Genomic DNA, 23,969 nt, shown 5'->3' on the forward strand with positions numbered 1-23,969 from the left:
TTTTAATGGAACTATATGTGGTCTTTTGTGTTTGCTCCTTTCATTTAGCATAATGTTTTCAAGATTCATGACTAATGAGGTTAAGCATCATTTTTTGTGCTTCGTGGCCATTTGCGTATCTTCTTTGGAGAAATGTTAATTCAGATCCTTTACCCATTTTTAAATTGTCTTTTCATGACTGAGTTATAAGAGTTCTTTATATTCTAGACAAATCCCTTATCAGATATGTGATTTAAAAATATTTTCTCCTGTTTTGTAGATTGTCTTTCAAAGTTTTGAAACACAGAAGTTTTTTTTATTTTGATGAAGTCCAGTTTTTGTATTTAAAACATTTTTTAATGTTTTATTTATTTTTGAAAGAGAGAATGTGAGCAGGGGAGAGACAGAGGGGGACAGAGAATCGGAAGTGGACTCTGTGTAGACAGCAAAGAGCTCAATGTGGGACTTGAACCCGTGAACCATGAGATCATGACCTGAGCTGAAGTCAAGACGCTTAACTGACTGAGCCACCCAGACGGCCCTATCTACTTTTTTTTGTCGCTCATGCTTTTTGTGTCATATCTAAGAATCCTTTGCCAAAACCAAGATTGTGCAGATTTACCCCTATGTTTTCTTCTAAAGTGTTATAGTTTTAACTATTACATATAGGTCTTTGATCCATTTTGGAAAAAAAAATTTTTTTTAAGGTTTATTTTTTATTTTTGAGACAGAAAGAGAGCATGAATGGGGGAGGGTCAGAGAGAGAGGGAGACACAGAATCTGAAACAGGCTCCAGGCTCTGAGCTGTCAGCACAGAGCCCGACACGGGGCTAGAACTCACAGACCGTGAGATCATGACCTGAGCCAAAGTCAGATGCTTAACCGACTGAGCCACCCAGGCGCCCCTCTTTGATCCATTTTGAATTTTTACATATGGTATGAAGGATCCAATCTCACTGTTTTGCATTAAACAGATGCACTTTTTAATTAACCTAAGATAAAGCTTGATTTAAAAGTGGGTATACTAGGGGCGCTTAGATGGCTCAGTAGGCTGAATATATGACTTCAGCTCAGGTCACGATCTCATAGTTCATGGTTCAAGCCCGGCAATGGGCTGTGTGCTGACAGCTCAGAGCCTGGAGCCTGCTTCAGATTCTATGTCTCCCTGTCTCTTTGCTCCTCCCCTCCTTGTTCTCTTTTCCTCTCTCTCTCTCAAAAATAAGTAAACATTAAAAAATAAAAGAGGGTATACCAAACGCAAATCAATATTCTGGATCAGATTCTAAAAACAGAGGAGACAGTAGTTTTAAAAACTGGAAAACTCTGAGTATCTGGTTTATAGTATCATTTGATCAATATTGATTTCTTAGTTGTGATAAAGGTAATGTTGATAAAACATTATATAACATGTTAACATTAAGAGAAATGGGTGAAAATTACATGGAAAGGGGCACTTGGGTGGCTCAGTCGGTTAAGCATCTGACTTCAGCTCAGGTCATGATCTCACACTCCGTGAGTTCAAGCCCCGCGTAGGGCCCTGTGCCGACAGCTCAGAGCCTGGAGCCTGCTTCGGATTCTGTGTCTCCCTCTCTCTCTGCCCCTCCCCTGCTCATGCTCTCTCTCACTCTCAAAAATGAATGTTAAAAAAATTTTTTTTAATTAAAAAAAAAAAAAATTACAGGGAAAAACTCTTTACTGTAACTGCAAAATCTTCTGCAATGCTAAGATATTTTATAATAGTAAATTAAAGGGGCTACTGGGTGGCTCACTCAATCATCCAACTTCGGCTCAGATCACGATCTTGTGGTTTGTGAGTTTGAGCCCCGCATCGGGCTCTGTGTTGACAGCTCAGAGCCTGAAACCTGCTTTGCATTCTGTGTCTCCCTCTCTCTCTGCCCCTCCCCTGCTCACGCTCTGTGTCTGTCTCTCAATAATAAATGTTAAAAAAGTTTCTTAAAATAGTAAATTAAAAAAATGAGTATAATTTATTAAAATCCAAACTTATTAGTAATGATTACATTAAAATTAAATGACAAAATGAGATCCTTTGCCTATTATGTCTAAAAATAAAAATATGTAATGTCTACAAATGTTTTTCTCTCCTTTGGGACCACATGTTGTGCTTCCTCATCATGCCTTATTAGTCTCCTCTAATCTAGAACAATTCCTCAACCTTTGTCTTTTATGACACTATCATTTTTTAAAAAATATGCAGTGATATTTTATAGAATGTTATTAAATTTGTGCTTGTCTGGCATTTCTTCAAGATTAGATTCTGGTTATACGTCCTTGGCCAAAATACTACAAGAGTAATATCGTGTCCTTTTCAGGGTTTCATATCTGTAGGTATACAAGGTCTGTCTGTTCCTCCTTGATGTTACTAATTTTTATAACCCACTCAAGCACTGTCTCTTCTTTTCCAATGTATACAGTTAGAGTTACTATTTTCTACCTTGTATCTAACAAGGAATTTGTGAAGAGATATTTTTTTTAAGTTCATTTATTTATTTTGAGAGACTGAGCACAAGCAGGGGAGGGGCAGAGAGAGAATCCCAAGCAGGTTCCGCACTGTCAGGGAGGGGCCTGCTGTGGGATCATGATCTGAGCCAAAATCAAAAGTCAAAGGCTTAACCTACTGAGCCACCCAGGCACCACTGTGGAGAGATACTTTTAAATCACGTAAACATCCTGCTCCAAAAACTTTTCCCCTAGATTACCAACCACTGAAGTTTCTAGCCCCAAACAATCTTCACTATGATGATTACAAAATGCTGATTTTTTCCAACTCTACCATTCCCTTCACATTTAACAGTCAGCATTCTGTTATAAGGAAAAGCCCTCCTTTTTTTTTTTTTTAATTTTTAATGTTTATTTATTTTTGAGAGAGACACATAGGGAAAAGCCCTCCCTTTTTATTCATCCATCTATTATCTGTCATGGAAATGATGGATTCCTATTTTTATTCAATAGGCTATAATCGATTACCATTACAATTTTTTTTTAATGTTTATTTACTATTGAGAGAGAGAGAGAGAGAGAGAGAGAGAGAGAGAGATACAGAGTGAGCAGGCAAGTGGTAGAGAGAGGGAGACAGAATCCGAAGCAGGTTTCAGGCTCTGAGCTGTAAGCACAGAGCCTGCTGCTGGGTTTGAACTCACAAACTGCGAGATCATGACTTGGGCTGAAGTCAGTTGCTTAACCGACTGAGCCACCCAGGTACCCCAATCCATTTTCATTTTATATTGATGCTCAAATAATTCCAGATTTGGCCAGTGGGAGCCCCCTTACTCTGGTTTCATGTCCTTTTGCCAGGCCCCATCTTTTTTTTTCTAAAGCACTTTTTAACTTTCTGGCACGAGATTTTCTAAGGCTTATCTTTTAATGTTCTAGCCCTGAAACAGAATGAGCCATTACTCCAAGGAGCTCTTGTTCGGTTTAGTGAGGAATTCAAGATCCGAATATTCTCTGGTACTGAGGTATCACTGAGGTGACCTTCTTGCAGCAGATAGATAGGTAGACAGGTAGATAGGTAGGTACGTAGGTAGGTAGGTAGGTAGGTAGGTAGAGACAGACAGACAGACAGACAGACAGACAAAGAAGATATATCCTATCAAATCCCACAGGGTTCTTCCTTACTTTCCCTGATTCCATATTTCTCTCTTCTTTCAAAGTTAGGATCCTGACTCTAAATAACATCAATATTGGGGCCCCTCGGTGGCTCAGTCTGTTAAGTGGCTGACTCTTCATGATCTCACAGTCGTTGAGTTCAAGCCCCACCTCGAGCTCTATGCTCACAGCTTGGAGCCTGCTTCACATCCTGTCTTCCTCTCTCTGCCCCTTCCCAGCTCCCAAGTGCTCGCTCGCTCTCTCAAAAATAAACGTTAAAAAAATTTTAAATAATATCAATATTATTCACTGCTCAATCCTTTAACACATAGTTTCAGAACTGTCACATCCATCTGAATATGTAAGAAATGTATTAAGAGTTGAAAATTTGTCTCCAGTTTCCTTCTCCCAAGACTGAGGGGATATAGTTAAAATACTGTGTACAAAAGTTACTTGCATTAGTTCTATTCTGTCCTCCAATGTGGTTATACCTGAAATACAGTTGGATTCATTGTTCTTGTTTTCCTTTGATTTCAGTGACATGCCCCCCCCCCACATACTGAGTAAATTTTAATTTTTAAATATGTAAAACATTTATTACCCAAAGAAGTGAATTCAAACAAGGATCATTCCATCCTCTATCTCTTCCATTCTATTCCCCACAACTGTCACCATTCTATATCTTGAATTGTTGATTGTATAGGGGCATAATTTGTCTAATTTCATCAAACTATATACATTTAATATCTGTATATTTATGTACATAAATTGTACTCAATAAAAACAGTCAATTTAAAAAATACTACTGGCACACTGAATGTCTACAAGTCAGGGTTTTCTCAGTGTGGTTCTTTTATTGGGCCCAATTCTAAGATTCTATGTATATTTTTCCTGTGTTCTGTATTTCTCCACACTAGTGTATATGGAGGAACAAGCATAAATACAGACAAAACTATAATACAAAAAAAAGCTTGTTTTTGAAATAATCTGTTTTCTAGGTCCCTCTTCCTTCAACTAGTGTCCAATCTGGAAAGTAAACAAATGTGATCAACATCAAATGCACACTTACGACATGTGTACATACCATAACAAGATTCTTCAAGGATATATACCTAACTGTTAATAATAGCTGTCCTTGGGTAGTGAAATTATAGATGGAGTTTTTATTCTTTACTCTTTTTGTGTCCAACTTACAAATGGGATATAAATCAAAAGTTCAAATTGTTAAGAATTTGAAACAAATTTTCTCTAGGGGAATAATATTTTAAATTGTGATTTTATTCCAAAGGTGCCCATTAAAAAAAATTAAATCCATAATAACTGTCAAAATGTTAAACATCTATATAACATTTGTTGCTTGAGGGGAAAAAAAGCAATTTTAATAGGAAGAAGAAATAAAGAATGTGAATGGAGTTTTTCCCCTACAGATTAAGAAAGGAATTCTTAGAGATGTTTTATTATGGCTTTAGAGTAGTAGTTCATTGGTTTGCTTTTATTTATTTATTTGTTATCATTTGAGAGAGAGCAAGTGTGCGAGCTCAGCATGAGCAGGGGAGGGGCAGAGAGAGAAGGAGAGAGAGAATCCCAAGTAGGCTCCACTCCGTCAGCAGAGCCTAACACAGGGCTCGACCCCACAAACCATGAGATCATGACCTGAGCCAAAATCAAGAGTTGGGCACTTAACCCACTGAGCCACCCAGGCGCCCCCATTGGTTTGCTTTTAAAATTACACTTTTTAGGGGTGCCTTGGGTGGCTCAGCTGGTTGAGAGCATCATACTCTTTTTTTTGTTAAGTTTATTTATTCTGAGAGAGACAGAGATCACAGGGGCAAAGAGTGAGGGAGAATCCCAGCAGGCTCTTTGCCACAAACCAACGAAGAGCCTGATGTGGGGCTCAAACTCACAAACTGGGAGATCATGACTTGAGCCAAAATCAAGGGTCAGATGCCTAACTGACTGAGCCACCCAGGTGTCCCAAGCATCCTACTCTTTATTTTGGCTTAGGTCATGATCCCAGGGTCATGAGACTGAACCCCACATCTGGCTCTGTGCTGAGCCTGGAGCCTGCTTAAGATTCTTTCTTTGTCTCTGTCTCTCCCTCCCTCCCTCCCTCTAACCCACTGCCCTGCTCATGCTCACTCATAAAATAAAATAACAATCTTAAAAATAATAAACATGTTTCTTTAGCTACCAATTTTATCACCTGGAATCTTTTATTTATGAAGCGTACATTATTTCTCTGAAGTCAAGAGAAACTTCCTTTTCTTTTTTAGAAAAAGTCAATTTCTGGTTACAAATGAGCTTAAAAATTTTTTTCACGTTGAAATAATTACAGACTCTTAGAAGTGCTGCAAAAATAGTACAGTTACCATATATCCTTCACCCTGCTTCCCATAATGTTAATATCTTTCATAGTACAGTACAATTATCAAAACTAGGAAATTAACAAGTTATTAACTATTAACTAAACTAAGACTTTATTTGAAGTTCACCAATTTTTCCACTAAAACCTTTTTTTCTGTTTCAGGATCCTACATTGCTTGGATATCATGTTGCCTTAGTGTCTTTCAGACAATTCCTCAACCTTTCTTTGTCTTTCATGACTTTGACACTTTTGAAAGACTATTGGTTATTTTGTTAACAGTGCCCAAACTGAGTTTACTTCCTCACGATTAGATTAATAAGAACAACACAGAAATGATGTGTCCTCAGTGTCATGTCAAGAGACGGAGTACATGATGTGAACACTGTTGATATTAACCTTGATCACTTAGTTAAGGCAGTCTGTCAGATTTATCCACTGATTTTCCCATTTCAATTAATAAATATCTTTGGGACCATACTTGAGATTATGCATATATCCTGTTCCTCCTCAGACTTTAATCCACTAATTTTTGCATCTATCAGTGGATCCTGGTTGCAACAATTATTTCCCTTAGTCATGTTACATTTAATAACAGGAATTTTCATTATGTGTGTGTGTGTGTGTATGTACATCACACACACACACACCTCTGTGTTGTGTGAGACAGAAGTACTAATACCTTCACAATTCCAATCCAATGCCAAAAGGTTATACCTAGCCTTCCCCCTTTATTTGTAACTTCTCAGTAAGAAAACTGGTTTTCATTATCTATAATATTATATTTACTTATTCAAATCTACAATATAGTTTCAGAATTGCCAAACCATACACCTGTGAGAAACTAGAAACTAGAGTTCCTTTTGCCTTTAGTCTTATTCAGCCAAAATACTGTTTCCAAAATCATTTAAGAGTAGGTTCTTTTCTTTCCCACCCACTTCTGTGTGTTTATGTTATTCATTTATAATACAGTTAAGGTTCAGGGCACCTGGATGGCTCAGTCAGTTAAACGTCTGACTTCGACTCAGGTCATGACCTCACGGTCTGTCCGTTTGAGCCCCGCGCTGGGCTCTGTGCTGACACCTCAGAGCCTGGAACCTGCTTCAAATTCTGTGTCTTCCTCTCTCTCTGCCCCTCCCCTGCTCATGGATGTCTGTCTCTGTCTCTCAAAAACAAACTTTATAATACAGTAAGGATCATTTGCTATAGTCTGTAGTCCATTTATGTTTCCCCATAACATAGTTTTTTTTTTTAACATCAACATTAATGAACATTTAATAAACAGGTAAAATTCACTCTTTGTGGCATGCACTGTGAAGTAGATTACAATTTTTGGCAATTATCAACAAAACTACCATTAAATATTCATTTATAGTTTTTAAAAATATTTTTAATGTTTATTTATTTTTGAGAGTGAGCAGGTGGGGGCAGAGAGAGGGGAACAGAGGATCCAAAGCGGGCTCTGTACTGACACAGCAGAGAGCCTGATGTGGGGCTCAGACCCACGAATCACAAGAACCAAAGTTAGAGGCTTAACCAACTCAGTCACCCAGGCACCCCATTTAAAGTTTTTTGTGTGAACTTGAGTTTTCATTTCTCATGGATTAATATTTAGGAGTGAGATTGTTAAACACAATAGTATGTTTAACTTTTTTTTAAGAACTGCCAAACTGTTGGGGCGCCTGGGTGGCTCAGTCTGTTAAGCATCCAACTTTGGCTGAGGTAATGATCTCACGGTCTGTGAGTTCAAGTCCCGCATCGGGCTCTGTGCTGACAGCTTGGAGCCTGGAGCCTGCTTCGGATTCTGTGTCTCCCTCTCTGTCTCTGACACCCCCCCCTCCCCGCTCATGCTCTGTCTCTCTCGGTCTCAAAAATAAATAAACGTTTAAAAAAAAAAGAAAGAAAGAACTGCCAAACTGTTTTCCACAGTGGCTAGACCATTTTACATTCCTACCAGCAATAAATGAGATTTCTAATTGCTTGACATGTTCACCAGTACTTGGCATTATATTTCTTTCATCTCATCTTTATTTCTAAGTCATTCTAACAGGCATGCAGTGGTATCTCACTGTGGTCTTAACTTGTATTTCCTTTAAAACTAATGATGTTAAGTTTCTTTTTATATATATATATATTTTTTTTTAAATTTTTTTTTCAACGTTTATTTATTTTGGGGACAGAGAGAGACAGAGCATGAACGGGGGAGGGGCAGAGAGAGAGGGAGACACAGAATCGGAAACAGGCTCCAGGCTCTGAGCCATCAGCCCAGAGCCCGACGCGGGGCTCGAACTCACGGACCGCGAGATCGTGACCTGGCTGAAGTCGGCCGCTTAACCGACTGCGCCACCCAGGCGCCCCATCTTTTTATATTTTTATTAACCAACTGTTTTTTGTTTTTTGTTTTTTTTTTTTTGGTAATGTGTCTGTTTAGACTTTTGCTCAATGTTTATTAGGTTGTTTTCTTATCTATGTTTATTAGGGGCTTTAACAACCTTTATTAAGTTGTCTTCTCTGTTTGTTCTGGATACTAATCCTTTGTCATATATGTAACATGAAAACACTTTCTGACAGTCTGTGGCTTTCCTTTTCATCTCTTAAAAGCATCTTTCAAAAACCAAAAGTTTTTAATTTTGATAAAGCTCAATTTATAAGTTTTATCTGTTTGGATGGATAATGCTTTTCGTGTTAACAACTTTCTCCTATATTTTATTCTAAGAAGCTTCATAGGCTTTAAATGTAGCAATACAATCCATTTTGCATTTTGCATTAATTTTTATGTAAGGTGTAAGTCGAAGTTTATTTTTCTTTTTCTTTTAAGATTTTATCATTATTTTAATGTTTACTTATTTTTGAGAGAGAGAGCACAGACGCGAGAGCTTGGGAGTGGTGGTGGAGAGGATCTGAAGCAGGCTCTATGTCCAAGCAGAGCCCCAAAACTGTGAGATCATGACCTGAGCCAAAGTTGGACGCTTAACTGACTGAGCCACTCAGGCACCCCTAGATTTTATTTTTAAGTAGTCTCTACACCCATCATGGGACTGAAACTCACAATCCTGGGATCAAGAGTCGCATGCTCCACCAATTGAGTCAGCCAGGTGTCCCTCAAAATTTATTTTTATGCACATGCATGTCCAATTGCTCTGGCACTATTTGTTGAAAAATCTATCCTTTCTTCATTGATCTGCCATTGCACCCTTGCCAGGAATCTGTTCACTACATTTGTATGGGTCTATGTCTGGACTCTAGGTTTTGTTTATGAATTTATCCTTTCAACAATATCATATTATCTTGATTACTGTAGGTTTTTGAAATCAGATGGTTTGAGTTCTTGAACTTGTTCACTTTTTCAGAATTGCTTTGGCTATTCTAGTTCCTTTGCTTTCCCCCAAATTTTAGAACATGCTTGTCAATATCTATTTTAAAAGCCTGCTGGGATTTTTACTGGGAATGCGTTGAATCTATACATCAATCTGGAAACAGCTGATAGCATAACATTATTTAGTCTTCCAATCTATCAACACAGTGTATCTCTTCAGTTATTTAGGTTTCCTTGGAATTTTTTCAATGTTTTATGGTTTTCAGAATACAAATCTTGTCCATTTTTTGTTGAATTTAAACTGAAGGTATTTCATTTTCTGGGTATTACAGACAGTACTTCTAGAATAAAACAAGTTCCAGTTGTTCACTGCAGACATACAGAAATACAATAGGTTTTCGTATATTGAGCTTGTATCCTGCAACTTTGCTAAACCCACCTATTAATTCCGGGCATCCTTTTGTAAACTGTTTGGGAATTTCCAAAGTAAATAATCATGTTGTATGTAACACGGTAAATATGTGGATAAATTTTAAAACTATTTTTTCTCTTAGATTCTTTAAAATATATAGGACTAAAGCAAAAATTGTTAACACTGAATTCTAGATTTATAATGCATGCAAATGTGGGGTGCCTGGTGGGCTTAGTTGGTGGAGTGTACAACTCTTGATCTTGGGGTGGTGAGTTTGAGCACCACATGGGGTATAGAGATTACTTGGTGCATTTGGGTGACTCAGTGCCTGATTCTTGATTTCAGCTCAGGTCATGACTTCCTGGTTCGTGAGATCGAGCCCTGCATTGGGCTCTGCGCTGACAGCTCAGAGCCTGCTTGGGTTTTTCTCTCTCAAAAAAAAAAATAAATAAATATATATATATATATATATATATATATATATATATATGTATATATTTTTTTGTATATATAGATATACATATATTTATATACATATACATATATATACATTATACATGTAAAATATATATTATACAAATATACATATATACATATATAATGTATATATATATTTTTTTACATTTGTTTATTTTTGAGAGACAGAGCACAAGTCGGGGAGCAGCAGAGAGAGAAGGAAACACAGAATCTGAAGCAGGATCCAGGCACTGAGCTGTCAGCACAGAACCCGACGTGGGGCTTGAACTCACAAACTATGAGATCATGACCTGAGCCGAAGTTGGATGCTTAACCAACTGAGCCACCCAGGTGCCCCTACAAAAAGGATATAGGGAGGAGTACATAATTTCTACATTTTCCTTTAAGTGATTAATATTAACAAATAAACTGAAAAGAAGATGGGATATTCTTCTTGTAGAGAATAAGATAATAATAGAGGAACACCTGAGTGGCTCAGTTGCTTAAGTGTCCAACTCTTGATTTTGGCTCAGGTCATGAACTCACAGTTCTTGAGATTGAGCCCCTCCCCTCCCACTAGGCTCTGCACTGATAGCAAGGAGCCTGCTTGGGATTCTCTCTCCTTCCCTCCTTCCTTCCCTCTATCTCTCTCAAAACAAACAAACATTAAAAAAAAAAGAAAATAATAGAAAAGTTTTAAGTGTTTGTATATACACATAACCAAATGCTATGTAGAACAGAAATAAATGAACTGTAAGTAATTAAAGAGTACAATACTGGGGCGCCTGGGTGGCTCAGTTGGTTGGGCAACCGATTTCGGTTTAGGTCATGATCTCACAGTTTGTGAGTTCAAGCCCCGCGTCAGGCTCTGTACTGACAGCTCAGAGCCTGCTTTGGATTCTGTGTCTCTCCCTCTCTCTGTCCCCTCCCCTGCTCACACTCTGTGTCTGTCTCTCAATAACAAATAAATGTTAAAAAAAAAAAAAAAAAAAAAAAGAGTACAATACTTCATGTCATCTATTCTCACTGCCTGAGAATAAAGGTAAAGACAAAACTGGTTATAGGCCTAAAGACAAAGATAATGCTGTAGAGAGAGAGAAAAAAAAAAAGTAGGAAAAAAATATATACAACTAATATATATATATACACATATATATATACATATATATATACAACTAATACATATATATACAACTAATATATATATACATATATATGTATATATAATATATATACAACAAAAAATATATACAACTAATCATTTTGTTTGAAGCCATAAAACTGTGAAGATCCACTTGGGAGCCATTTTAATGAACCAATTAACAATGATCTGAAATCACCACCAAGTGTAAATAGTCTTTCTATATCTTTTTTGTATATCTTTCATTAACATTAAACAATTTGCTATAGCCACTGAAAATATAAAACTTGCCAAGCTCCTAAAAGAATACATATTCACAAAACCTTACACTAGAAAAAAGAGGTAAACATTACATCTAATTTTTTAAAACAAAGAAAATACTTAAAAAATAAATAAATGAATTTGCTAGAATCATACATGGTCTGCCCTATTTGTTGGCAAGTTAGTTGGCTCCTAAGCCAGTGCAATGTAGCCCATCTACTGACATCATGCTGTTTATATTTAAGATACTGGAAACTAAAAGAGAAAATATTTTTTAAATGTTTATTTTTGAGAGAGATAGAGAGAGAGTAAGTGTGAGCGGGGGAGGGGCAGAAAGGGGGACAGAGGATCCGAAGTGGACTCTCTGCTGACAGCAGAGAGCCTGATTCAGGGCTCAAACTCAAGAACTGTGAGATCATCACCTGAGATCTGTCTCAGGTTGGATGCTTAACTGACTGAGCCATGCAGGTGCCCGAGACATTTTTATCTTCCTGGCAAGGCAGAGATAGTCCTTTTGGACATCTGACTCTTTGGCTTGGTTTCAAATACTTAAGATACCAGCCCTTGATTAACCTGCCTGATGAGACAGCCAGCACAGCTGGCTCAATCAGAGTATATTTAAACTTAAGGTGATCCTTATGGTCAATTAATGAAAATTCAGAAATATTATACAAAGTACTTTTAGTCATCTAAAAAAAACTTGATGAGAGGGTCCTTCCTCTATATACCCTATAGATAGACACCACACATTAAGCTCTGTCATGGGGTAGGAGTGACAGGAAACAAAAACCAAAGCATGCATTCATGCGTACACACACATGCAACACAGGTTTATTTGATACCACGAAATATGAACGTTAGTAACCTAGAAATGTAACTGTGGCAAAAATATTCAATTCTGGGCTATATTCAAACTTTGCTCATTTACCTGGTACATGTTTCCCATACATCAAGACATTTAACAGAAAACACCTGCTTTGGGGCCACTGGATGGCTCAGTCCCGTTAAGCATCAAACTTGATCTCGGCTCAGGTCATGATCTCATGGTTCATGGGATGGAGCCCTGCCATCGGGCTTCGTGCTGACTGTACAGAGCCTGCTTGGGATTCTTGCTCTCCCTCTTTTCCTACCAATGCCCCACTCACCCTCTTTCTCTCTCAAAACAAATAAAAAAGAAAGAAAGAAAGAAAGAAAGAAAGAAAGAAAGAAAGAAAGAAAGAAAGAACGAACACCTGATATGAGTAGTTGCCCTTGACTCCTTGAGGCTTTCATGCATGTACCTATGCATTTCCTGATGGGTGGTCCTAATCTGAACCTAGGTTTCCTGACTTCCTAAAACAGCATTTTTCTGGTTTCCCTCCCTCAGACACACAGTAAAGTTAGTATAGGTCAGTGAATCTTTGTTATGCCTTCCAATAAGTCAGAAGTCAGCACACATTTTCTATAAAGAAATATTAGTATTAGTATTTTAGGCTTTCTGAGCCAAATACATATATTATCCTTTTTCTGTTGCATCTTCTTCTTCCTTTTTTTTTAAGTAATCTCTACATCCAACATGGGGCTCGAACTTTATAACCCCAAAATCAAATGTGGCATGCTCTACTGACTGAGCCAGCCAGGAGTCCCTGTAAAAACCATTCTTATCTTGGAAGTTGAGCAAAAGTGGTTCATAGGCTGGATTTATTTGGCCCATGGGCTATCGTTTCCCAGACACTACTATAGATTAATCCTTAGTTAACACTTTTCCACATTTGGTTTGAAACTTTCTAAAATACATATTATCACCATACTGTCATTACTTATCATTGAAAAGGATTTGAGAATACATATTCTCACCCTTGGTTCCAAACTACTTCTTCATATATCTCCTGAGAACAAAAACATTCTCTTGAATAACCCCAACACATTATCAAATTTAGAAAATTTAGTATTGATAGAATACTATTATCTAGTGCATATATAGTCCATACTCAAATTTCACCAACTATCTTAGTAATGTCCTCTATAGGAATTATTTTCCAATCTCTGATCACATATTGTGTTTAACTGGGTCTCTTCTAAGCCAGCTCCTGATATCCAGCTTAAACCAATTTGCTTTAGTTGGTCCCATGAGATCCTTACTTTGGGAACTATGCAACTTTCTCTCCCAAACACAGCTCTCTGAAATGTTCTAGCCTGCCTAGGACAATCCCAAAAACTATTGCATAAGGAAGTCTAAGCACTAGAGAATCACCCCCATACACACACAAAATTCTTTTCCATGGGTGAGGCACTACAATGTGTACCCTCTTATCAGAAAACAAGTTCTCTTATTCTATCAATTTACACTTGAGCTCAAAAATATGTATTCATGGGGCACCTGGCTGGCTCAGTCAGTAGGGCAGGCAACTCTTGATCTCAGGGTCATGAGTTCAAGTCCCACATTGGGTGTAGAGCTTACTTAATTAAAAAAAAAGTGTATTCACCTCTCTACCCTCAGTGCTACTATCTAGTTTAAGCTCTCAGTATTTCATAAATTATTATAAAAGCTTCATTACTACAAAAGCTTCTCTTCTTTGATCTTTGACAATGCCAATCTTTCCTCCACACTTTCCTCCACACTTTTTATAACAAATGGAAATGCAATATTTCTCTTGCACTTCAGTGGTTCCCTCAAAACTTCAGAATAAAGCCTACATTTCTTTAGTGTTTGTTTATTTTTGAGAGAGAGAGAGAGAGAAAACGTGAGCAGGGTAGGGGCAGTGGGGTGGGGGTGGGGGGACAACAGAGAATCTGAAGTGGACTGTGCTGACAGCAGAGAACCCAATGTGGGGCCCAAACTCAAGACCCTGAGATCATGAGCTGAGTCAAAGTTGGACGCTTAACCTACTGAGCCACCCAGGTGCCCCTAGCCTACATTTCTGAGTACAGGGTAGGGGGCTGTCTTCAAAAGCCTTTGCTTGCCTTTCCTTTTTACCTTCCTCTGATACATCCTCAAGTCCCGACTGCAACCTTAATTCAAAACCTACTTGCTTCACTTGCTTCAACAAGGACTACTGACAAGTTATGGATTGGGGTAATACAATTTTATAGATTTAAAATTTTTAAATCGTTGACATTTTGCTAATATGTGATTTAACTCAGTCCCTTTAATGTAAGAAAAGGATAATAACATTACTTCCCGCAATGGATAGATCATATGGGCAGGTCTAAAGAAAAGAGAAAATCTACAGAAATTCTATACTTTTCATTATTAACAATGAAACACCAATTGCTCCAAAAACACATATATTTACAGAATGATATATGAAAAGCCCAAACAAGTACAAATAATATCAAAATTTAACCTAGGAAAATCTCACTGCTACTTCTTGCCCAAACAACCATAAAAACAGGAAGTATATGCAAAGCAATTGTATGAAACTGTTAAAGAGCAACAAATGCAGGCAAGGCTTTAGAGACGAGAATTAGAATGCTTGCGAGAAGAATAAAATACAAAGTGAGATGTAAATTTACTCCAGCTTCATCCCTGAACACGTGGTACAGGAAAATAGAGTCTAAGAAGAAAGCTAAGGTGAGGAGACAGAGGCCAGAGAATAAGAGTTTCCAAAATGTAAGACTTTACAAAGCATCATCTCAAAAAACAAAGTTGAAAAGCAGCAGCAAATTATCAAAAATCTGCAAATTATCCTCAAGTAAATAATCAATTTCTAAGCACATAGCTGCATAAGGCTCCCAGAAACCCAGCAGAAAATAGCAGCTGGAAGACTAATCAGCAAAGCTGTCAAAACACAAGAAGTGCTGGAGAGATGGAGATTGGAATTCAAACCCCACCAAAATGACTGAGCCTTGATAAACACCCAAACATTCAGTTGGAATCCCAGAAGGGCCTTGCTTTAAGAGTAAGAATCAGGCCTAGTAACAAAGGCAAAACTGATACCAACTAGTCTTAACAAAGCCTAAAACCAAACCTCAAAGTGATTCACCAATATACCATTAGCTGGCCAAAAGAAAATCCAACTGGGAACACCTAGGTGGCTCAGTCAGTTAAGTGTCTGACTTCAGCTCAGGTCATGATCTCACAGACTCTGAGTTCAAGCCCCTCATCAGGCTCCGTGCTGACAGCTTAGAACCTGGAGCCTGCTTTGGATTCTCTCTCTCTCTCTCTCTCTCTCTCTCTCTCCCTGCCCCTCCCCAGCTCGTGCTTTGTCTCTCTCTCTCTCTCTCTCTCAAAAATAAACATTAAAAAAAATAAAAAAATAAAAAAGAAAATGCAACTGTCTTTGAAGAAAAATAACATCACCCAAAATATCTATAAATTGTCCTCTATGATATAGAGTGACCAATCAAAAATTATAAAGCCTGATAAAAGTAGATCAAATACTGAAGAGCAAAAGAAACTATAAACAGACCCAATGAGGACTCAAATACTGGGATTACCAGACAGAGATTAAACATACACAAAAGGGGCGCCTGGTTGGCTCAGGTCATGATCTCATAGTTTGTGGGTTTGAGACCCATATCAGGTTCTGTGCTGACAGCTCATAGCCTGGAGCCTGCTTCGGATTCTGTGTCTCCCCCTCCCTCTCTTTCTCAAAAATAAAAGTAAATAAACATTAAAAAAAACTAAAACACACACACACAAGAGAATCAAAGGGCACCTGACTAGCTCAGTTGGTAGAGCATGCAACTCTTGATCTTGGCGCTGTTGAGTTCGAGCCTCAGGTTTGGTGTAGAAATTACTTAAAAATAAATAAAATCTTAAAACAAAAAAAGAATCAGGGGCGCCTGGGTGACTCAGTCAGTTAAGCATATGACTTTGGCTCAGGTCATGATCTCACGGTTCATGGGTTCAAGCCCCGTTGTCAGGTTCTGTGCTGACAGCTCAGAGCCTAGAGCTTGCTTCAGATTCTGTGCCTCCTGCCCGCTCTGCTCCTCACCTGCTCACACTCTTTTCTCTCTCTCCATAAATAAACATTTAAAGAAAAATTTTTAAATCAATCAATAAATAAAAAGAATCAAATGGACATTTTGGAAAAATTGCACAAAGAACACGAAACAGCTGAAATAGTATAAAGTTTTCACATTGTATAGTGGCAAAAGTGCTAAGTTAACTATAATAAGAATTATACTGGGGTGACAATTAAAATAATAAAAGAATGCATGACCAAAATGTTATTATAAGGGAAAATTTATATATAGATATAGATATATACATATACACACACATATACATATATGTATCTTTCCATGGTGGGGAAAATGTATATTCATGTCTTTTTATTTGCTGTAATTTGAAGTTCTGTCATCTGGGGCCTTGCTAACACGAAGGGACTGCCACTCCCAGAGTTAGCTAATTCACAGAGACAGCAAACAAGCATATCTTTCACATACAAATCACTAATCCAGAGCCCTTACCTCCAACAACCTCACAGTCTAGGTTCCCTATTCTCTGCTTTAATTACCACAGGGCCAAACACTAGACAATTAGGGATAACTCCTGTATCCCAGAACCTAGTGAAAACGTATAAACTGAGTAATCCTATGGGTTCCTGGCTAACTCATAAACAGAGCATGTGACTCTTGATCTTTTGGTTGTAAATTCAAGCCCCAGTACTTAAAAATAAAATCTTAAACAAAACAAAATAAAACCCTAGATAATCTTAAACTTGCTTACCTTGCCTCACTTGCTTACCTTGCCTCACTGGCTTCTTCCCATAGAAACCACAATAATGCTCCTGCCCATGTTTTTCCCTTGCTTCTTCTGCCTCCTCACTGACACCAATACTTCCCCATGTGCCCCACTTTGGCGTGGCATGCCCCTCTCACTTGGATCTATCCAGTATAACAAACCACCTTTCCAGTGGCCATTCTTACCTGATCTGTTGGCCTCCCCATGCCTGAGTAAAACCTATATTTAAAACAATAACAGCAACAATAAACTCTTCACTAATTAAAAAGATGACAAGAACAGGAGTGCCTGGTTGGCTCAGTCAATAGACCATGTGACTCTTGATCTTGCGGTCATGAGTTTAAGCCCCACACTGGGCATGGAGCTCACTTAAAAAAAAAAAAAAAAAAAAAAAAAAAAAGATGGCAAGAACAAAGAATATCAAAAGAACAGATAGGATAAATAGAAATCATATAAGAAAAAAAAAAACAGATTTATGCCCAACTATAAATAGTAACTGCATCAAATATAAGTGGGCAAAACACCTCAATTAAAACTAAGATGAAATAGAGAAAAATCTCCTTGCTTTGCTCTTGGCAGAAATTTTCTGGATAGGACACCCAAGTGCAAGCAACAAATGCAAAAATAAGTGGACTAAATCAAATTAAAAAGCTCTGCACAGCAAAACAATCAACAAAATGAAAAGGCAATCTATGAAATGGAAGAAAATATTTGTAAATCATGTATCTGATAAGGGGTTAATATCCAAAACATTTAACAAGTTTTAGCTAAAAATAACCCGATTAAAAAATGAAGAGTACCTGAATAGACATTTTTCCAAAAAAGACAATAGGTAAATGAAAAGGTACTCAATATCACTAATCATCAGGAAAATTCAAATCAAAACTACAATGAGATAACACTTCATACCTGTCAGAATGGCTCTATTAAAAAGTGATAACAAGTGTTGGCAAGGGTATGCAGAAAAGGGAACTCTGTGCACTGCTGGTGGGAATGTAAATTGATACAACCACTAAGGAAAACAAATGGAGAGTCCTCAAAAAATTAAAAATAGAATGCCTGTATGATCCAGCAATGCCATTTCTGGGTACATATATAAAAGAACTAAATTCAGGATCTTGAAAAGATACGTGCACCCCTATGTTCACTGCAACATTATTATCATCATCATCATCATCATCATCATCATCATCATCACCATAAGTAGGCTCCACACCCAGCGTGGAGACCAGTGCAGGGCTTGAACTCACAACCTTGAGGTCAAGACCTGAGCTGAGATTGAGAGTAGGACACTTAACCAACTGAGTCACCCAGATGCCTCCACAGTATTATTCACAATAGTCAAGATATGGAAACAATCATATCTTAAAGTGTTTGCCAAAGGATGAATGGATAGAAATATGATGTACACACACATACACAGAAATACAATGGAATATTAATTTACCCATGAGGAAGAAGGAAATCTTTCCATTTGCAACAACTTGGATGAAACTTGAGGGCGTTATGCTAAGTGAAATAAATCAGTTAGAAAAGGACAAATACAGGGCTCCTGACGGGCTCAGTTGGAAGAGCGAGCGACTCTTGATCTTAGGGTCATAAGTTCAAGCCCCACGATGAGTGTAGAAATTGCTTAAATAAACTTAAAAGGAAAAGAAAAGAGGCAAATACTATATAGTATTGCTTATATATGGAATCTAAAGAAAACCTCAGAAAAAGAGTACAATAGTGATTACCAGGGGTTGGGAGGTGGGGAAAATGGGGAGATATGGGTCAAAGGGTAGAAACTTCCAGTTATAAGGTTATCAAGTTCTGGGAATTTAATGTACAGCATGATGGTTATAGCTAATAATACTATATTATATACTTGGAAGTTGCTAACAGAGTAGATCTTAAATGTTCTCACTACAAAAAGGAAATGATAATTATGTGACAGGAAGGAGGTATTAGCTGATGATATAGTGGTTATCATTTTGTAATATATAAATGTATCAAATCAACACACCGTACACCTTAAACTTACACAATGTCATATAAATATGATATATTTTATCATATGATATATCATGATATCATATCGCAATATATATATGATAACATATATATAATATCATATCACAATAAAGGTGGGAAAGAAATTTGGGGGAAAAAAGACAACAAAAACAAGAAACACTTTAGATATAAGGTTCCAGAAATAATAAATGAAAAAGGATGGAGGCATGCCTGGATGGCTCAGCTGGTTGAGTGTACGACTCTTGGTTTTGGCTCGGGTCATGCTCTCGCAGTTCATGGGTTCAAGCCCATATGGGGCTCTGCACTTACTGTGCAGAGTCTGCATGGGATTCTCTCTCCCTCCCTCTCTTGATCACACATGAACTCTCTCTCTCAAAATAAATAAATAAATTTTTTTTAAAAAAGGGATGGAAAAAGAAATACCATGCAAGCATTAGCCAAAGAAAGATGTCTGATTAACATCAAAGTAGATTTGTTTTTAATGTTTGTTTATTTTGAGAGTGAGAGGGTGTGTGCATGTCTGTGAGAGGGACAGAGAAAAGAGGGGGAGAGAGAGAGTCTGAAGCAGGCTCCAAGGGGTCATCATGGAGACTGACGTGGGATTCAATCCCACAAACCGTGAGCCAAAATCAGGAGTCATAAGCATAACTGAATGAGCCACGCAAGCACACCCCAAAGTAGATTTTAAAGCAAGAAATACTATGAAAGATAAACAGTGAAATTTTGTAATGATAATGGGACAATTCAAGAAGATACAATCCAAAATTTGTATATTCTTAGTAATTCAGCTTAGAAATGCATAAAGTAAAAAAAGAGAGAGCTAAAAGGAAAAGCAGATAAATTCACAATCAGTATACATCTTTGAGTTACTGACAGAACATGCACACCAAAACAAATGAAATCAGAAAGGATGCAAAAGATCTGAAGAACATAATCAATGCATGTTATCAACTTGACATGCATAGATCATTATACCCAACAAACAGCACAATATATGTAAATTTCCAGTTCCGGGAGAAAATATTCACAAATACATAATACGGGTAAGTATCCAGTATGTACAAAGAACTTACAACTCAACAAAAAGAAAAACATCCCATTTTTTTTTAAATGGGCAAAACACTTGAATAAAAACTTCCCAAAGATATGTGAATGGCCTTTAAATCTATGAAAAAGTACCAATCATCAGGGAAATGTATGTTAAACCCTTACTGAAATACTATTACACATCTACCAGAATGACTCAAATTAAAATGACTGTCAACACCTAATGTTGGAAAGGATATGAAGAAAAGAGAATTTTCATATACTGTTGATGAAAGTATAAAATTTCTACTTGTTAATGAAGAAGTCTGACAACTGGTCATAAAACTAAACATATACCTGCCCCATGATCCAACAGTTCCATCCAAGGTATTTACTTAAAAGAAATGAAAAACTGGGTCCACAAAAAGACTTGTAAATCAAAAGACTTTAGGTCAAAAAAAGTTACAAGAGACAAAGATATTATATATTAATAAAGGTTCAATACAGCAAGAAGATTTAACAATTATAAACATTTACAATACCTAACGGCAGATCATTAAAATGAATGAAGCAAAGATTGACAGAATTGAAGAGAGATATTAACAGTTCTACAATAGCTGGAGACTTTAATACCCTACTCATAATAATGGTGAGAACAACCAGACAGAAGATGAGCAAGGAAACACAGAACTTAATACAATTAACCAATTAGAATTAATAAACATATAAAGAACACTCCACCCAACAACAGAATATACATTCTTCTCAATGGTACATGGGACATTTGCCAGGATAGACCATACGTTAGGCCACAAATCAACTCAATAAATTTAAAAAGATAGGTATCATACAAAGAATCTTCTCTGATCTCAACAGGATAAAGTTAGATATCAGTAACAAAAAAGGAAAACTAGAATATTCACAAAGTTGTGTTAATTATAAACAATATACTTCTAAACAACCAACAGATCAAAGAAGAAATCACAATGAAAATTAGAAATACCTAGAGTTGAATGAAAACAAAAATACAGCAGATCAAAACTTATGGGACCAAGTAAAAGAAGAGCTCAGGAGGAAATTTATAGCTATAAACACATTAAAAAAAAAATAAAGAAGGAAAAAAAAATCTCAAATTAACAACCTAACTTTACAACTTAAGGAACTAGAAAAAGAAGAACTAAACCCAAAGTTAGCAGAAGGAAGGAAATAATAAAGATTAAAGCAGAGATCAAACAGCGAACACAAAAACAATAGAGAAAATCAATGAAATCGAAAGTTGGTTCTTCAAAAAGACAACAAAATCGACAAACCTTTAGCTAGGTGGACTAAGGAGAAAAGATTACTAAATTACTAAAATCAGAAATTAAAAAGGGGACAGTACTACTGATTCTACAGAAACAAACAGGATTATAAGTGTAGTATGAAAAACTATATGCCAACAAATTAGATGAAAAGGGCAAATTCCTAAAAATACCAAACCTACCAAGACTATATAATGAAAAAATAGAAAATTTGAATACTATTACTTATTACTTACTGTAAGTAGTAACTAGATTGAATCAGTAATAAAACTTTCCCAATAAAGCAAAGCTTTGGACCCAATGGGCTCTTAAAATTCAACAATAACAAACAGCCTGATTTTAAAATGGGCCAAACACCCTAACACTTCACCAAAGAAAATATACAGATGGCAAATAGGCTGATATAAAGATGGTTCACAATATCAGGGAAATAGAAATTAAAACAATAAGATACTATTAAATACAATTAAAATGGCCAAAATGTAGAACACTGACAGTACCCTTTGGTACTGCTGACAATGTGGAGCAAAAAGAACTCTCATTCATTGCTAGTGGGAATGGAAAATGGTACAGCCCCTTTGGAAGATAGTTTGGTCGTTTCTTACAAAATTAAGTATAGTTTACCATACAATCCAGTAATGGTACTCCCTGGTATTTACTCAAAGGAGTTTAAAAACATATCCACACGGGCACCTGGGTGGCTCAGTCAGTTAAGCATCTGACTTTGGCTCAGGTTATGATCTTACAGGTTTGTGAGCTCAAACCCTGCATCAGGCTCTGTGCTAACAACTCAGAGCCTGGAGCCTGCTTCCGATTCTGTCTCCCTCTCTCTCTGCCCCTCCCCTACTCTCACTCTCTCTCTCTCAAAAAATAAATAAAAATTTAAAAAAACAAACAAACAAAAAACCCCAAAAAGCTGCATAGAGGTTTTTTTCAAGGCAGTGAAAATACCCTGTATGATGATGGGAATTTGTCAATTATACATTACACTAAACCCATGGAATGTACAAGGATGAACCCTAATGTAAACTATGGTGATTATGTCAGTGCAGGTTCATCAGTCGTATTCTGTGGAGGATTGTGATAATGGGGGAGGCAATGCATGTACAAGGGATAAGAATTTATGAGACCTCTCTGTACCTTCCTTTCAATTTTGTTGTGAACCTAACTATAACTGCTTTAGAAAAATAGTTGTTTTTTAAAAAAATTAATGTTTATCCATTTTTGAGAGAGAGAGAGAGAGAGAGCAGGGGAGGGGCAGAGAGAGAGGGAGACAGATTCTGAAGCAGACTCCAGGCTCTGAGCTGTCAGCACAGAGACCAACACGGGGCTCGAACTCACTGACCACAAGATCATGACAGGAGCTGAAATCAGACGCTTAACCAACTGAGCTACCCAGGCACCCCTGTGTCATAGTTTTTTAATAACTGACAATTTGGGGCACCTGAGTGGCTCAGTTGGTTAAGTGCCCAACTCCTGCTTTTGGCTCAGGTAACGATCTCACGGTTCAGGAGCCCTGTATCCGACTCTGCACTGATAGCCCAGTGCCTGTTTAGGATTCTCTCTCCCTCTCTCTCTGCCCCTCCCCTCCCAAAATAAATAAATAAACTTTAAAAAATTGGTAATTCAGGGATCCCTTCAATAGTCTCCGAATATTCTTTATTTTCTAGGCTATTCACATTGCTTTATTCTCCTTCTTTTTCCCTCCAAACTGGCAAACATGTCCATTAAGAGGAAACATAATGATGTTCATTACAGCATTATTTTTAACAGCAAAAAAACCAGGCAGGGTTGAAAACCTTAATATCTAATTATGTGGAATGATAAAGTGAATTATGATATATCAAATAGATACATGACAAAATGTGATATAGCCATTGTTATACATGTACACTAATTCATAAGAAAAATAAGCAGTACTGCAAAATTTTATGAAACAAACTATACACTTTAATTTTAAAAATTAAATGGCAGGGTGCCTGGGTGGCTCAGGTTATAAATATTATGTGGTACAGATATATGTAGGATGAATAATCATCTCATCTGACCTGGGCTATGGGGTTTCTAGGACATGGGACTTTCACCACTGGAACTGGAAAAGTCCTGGCTAAATTGAGGTAACAGTAATCCTAGATATATGTACATTCTTGAAAGGCTGAACAGATGTAAATGAAATAATATCAGTGGGTTATCTGAAGGGAAAATAGTTGTAAGTAATGGTTTCTGTACACTTTTCTTTTTTCAGTGTTAAAGGTGATATGATACATCTTTCTATGAACAAGGAAAGTTTAGAAAGAGTCTTTTATTGAAAATCTCAAAATAGAATTATAGTTAAAATTCAGGAGAAAACAGACTGACCTTATACCAATAAAAAAGAAAAGAGAGAAAAGCCAAATAACTAAAACCAGGAAAAGAACGGGACTAT

The 23,969-nt window shown here is 37.0% G+C and overlaps 1 protein-coding gene across 1 annotated transcript in view; it reads right to left on the minus strand.

The window, feature by feature from the left end:
- Window positions 1-23,969, minus strand: part of TAOK1 (TAO kinase 1) — a 146,467-nt gene that overhangs the window by 58,634 nt on the left and 63,864 nt on the right. The gene's annotated exons all lie outside the window — the stretch shown is intronic.

The sequence above is a fragment of the Leopardus geoffroyi genome, chromosome E1, assembly GCF_018350155.1.
Source record: "Leopardus geoffroyi isolate Oge1 chromosome E1, O.geoffroyi_Oge1_pat1.0, whole genome shotgun sequence".
Classification (NCBI taxonomy): domain Eukaryota; kingdom Metazoa; phylum Chordata; class Mammalia; order Carnivora; family Felidae; genus Leopardus; species Leopardus geoffroyi.